Here is a 2500-nt window from a genome sequence, read left to right on the forward strand (position 1 = left end):
GAGATTTCGATCGTCGGAGCGGTGTTCACGGGCGGTCGTATTGAAAATACGACTCACGACGCCGCAAAACACTCACGCAAGTCCGAATGCGATACCCATTCCTATTTCCTTCTTCTCACGAAACCGTTAGACGCAATGTAAAATTTGCAATTTTCACAGAACCGCGTCAAACGCCGACGAAACGTCCATCGTTCGCTCGTACGTAGCATCTTTGCAACCCGACTCAGAAACGCTCTTTGCGCCCTCCACAAAATTCGACATGGAGAGGTAAGCGACGGCGGGGACTTACAAGAGCAACGCAAGCAGTATTTGGTTACGTAAACGACCCTCAGCCAGGCGTGGTCCAGGAATTGTATCCGTGGACCGCAATGTGCGTTCGAAATGTCGATGTTCATGTGTCCTGCAGTTCACACGTTGACGCGCAATTAGCTGCGTTCTTCATCGACCCACGAGCCAAGTGATCCACCGTTCAGGGTAATCGTATAATTTGATTTATAATCAATATATAATTATGTCTCTTGTTCTGCGGTTCATAAGAACGCCGATACCTGAAAGCTCCAACCAGCGCGCGAAGGAGATTCAGGCGTCGTTTTTAAGGACGACACACGATCGTCCGTAGAAACGGAAACCGTCGCGAGTACGCGATTGCAATGCGCACACGTATCCGACGGCCGGGCGGAAAATACATTGAAAAACCTTTAAAGTGGAAAACACAGGAGGAGAATTCAGAAAACGACGGGGATCATAGACAACCCGATACTGGATCCCGACACTTCTCCTCCTCCTCTCTCTTATTGGAGAATGAACTCGATAACTAGCGGACTTCACAGCCGGCTCTGGCCGTGCGCGATCGTTCGTCCCAAGCTCTTGTGCACTGTATTATCGCCACACAGAGAGTAGAGTGTCAGAATCGCACACAGCTTTACGCGAGCTACGCAGCCGGTCCTCTCGAAACACATTTCCAATTGTGCACGGAGAACGATTATTCGATACTAGCGGACTTCACAGCCGGCTCTGGCCGTGCGCGATCGTTCGTCCCAAGCTCTTGTGCACTGTATTATCGCCACACAGAGAGTAGAGTGTCAGAATCGCACACAGCTTTACGCGAGCTACGCAGCCGGTCCTCTCGAAACACATTTCCAATTGTGCACGGAGAAAGATTATTCGATACTAGCGGACTTCACAGCCGGCTCTGGCCGTGCGCGATCGTTCGTCCCAAGCTCTTGTGCACTGTATTATCGCCACACAGAGAGTAGAGTGTCAGAATCGCACACAGCTTTACGCGAGCTACGCAGCCGGTCCTCTCGAATATACGTGTTCGTCAACGAACACGCATGCGGCGACGTTTTGTGCTCTATGTCATACGCGAACTCGATAAATAGAGCGGGACTCACAGCCGGCTCTGGCAGCGGTCATTCGTCCCACGCTCGTGTGTGCGCTATCGCCACACAGAGTAGGGTGTCAGACTCACGCAGCTTTAAAAGCGAGCTTCACAGCCGGTCCTTCTCTCATCCTATTCCTCGACGTTCGTGACAGAACACAACGCGTTCACCGCAAGTTTTCCACAGGTACCCTGTTGTTGTCCTCTCTTTCTCTAGAGGAGAGACAACACCACCGTTTCCAATGGACGTATCTCGGACACCACAGGCGAAGACCGAGGAAGCGCGATATGTGGATTCGAATCGACGCTTACATCCCTGTTCTTGCGACCGTAATTGTCCATTATAATTGTCGAGAGCCTACACACAGGCAGACCAATGGCGTATATTATAGTATACACGTCTCTTTGACACGAGGTATTTTTATCAAAGAGAACACGATCCATCAGGTGGCGGGTGAAAAACATCGATTCGTAACGACGGGTATTTCTATATTCGTGGTTAAGCTATAACATTCAGCGTCCGACGGGAAACCGCACCCTATTGATCGTTCGAGTTTGCAATGTGAACGTCGGTGACGATTCCCGAAGACCCGAAGTACAGCTCTTCGCACTCACTCCCCAATACAAGTAAACGATGCGATGCTCCACCTTCACGCAAGCACCCTCTGTTTCCTCGTGTGTCATTCTCATTGAGATCTTTCGTCCCATTGTCGAAAGAGTGCATATATTATATATTGCCGTGTTTGTGCACAAATGGTCTGGCGGGCTCTCTGCGCCTTAATTTTGGACGGGAGAATCGTACGCTTTGAGTAACTATGTACTCCATGCGTAACTATGACCTCCACACGTAAGCCGTTGCATGGGGAGTAGTTCGTCGCTATACACATCCCCTACTCCCCTTTTTCTTTATTTTCTCATCATACGATGATTACACAGGAGAGTGAATTCCTTTTATTATAACCTTGTACTCTCCTGTTGGTCTTTTCTGTGTGCTTTTAAAGCATTTTTGTATGTATGTATATATATATATATTCATGGATCTGGCAGATGTTTGATTTGTAATGATCCTTCCGCAGGTTCACCTACGGAAACCTTGTTACGACTTTTACTTCCTCTAAA

General features: G+C 48.9%; 2 non-coding genes across 2 annotated transcripts in view; both read right to left on the reverse strand.

Moving 5' to 3' along the window:
* Positions 1-322: 322 nt before the first annotated feature.
* On the reverse strand, positions 323-477 carry LOC143364635 (5.8S ribosomal RNA). The gene has a single exon (XR_013084221.1). It is a non-coding gene; the product is annotated as a 5.8S ribosomal RNA (ribosomal RNA).
* Positions 478-2440: 1963 nt separating this feature from the next.
* Positions 2441-2500, reverse strand: part of LOC143364639 (small subunit ribosomal RNA) — a 1919-nt gene continuing 1859 nt past the window's right edge. The window contains exon 1 of the ribosomal RNA XR_013084223.1: positions 2441-2500. This exon is cut by the window's right edge and continues 1859 nt beyond it. This is a non-coding gene — a ribosomal RNA (small subunit ribosomal RNA).

The sequence above is a fragment of the Halictus rubicundus genome, unplaced genomic scaffold (genome assembly GCF_050948215.1).
Source record: "Halictus rubicundus isolate RS-2024b unplaced genomic scaffold, iyHalRubi1_principal scaffold0789, whole genome shotgun sequence".
Taxonomy (NCBI): Eukaryota; Metazoa; Arthropoda; class Insecta; order Hymenoptera; family Halictidae; genus Halictus; species Halictus rubicundus.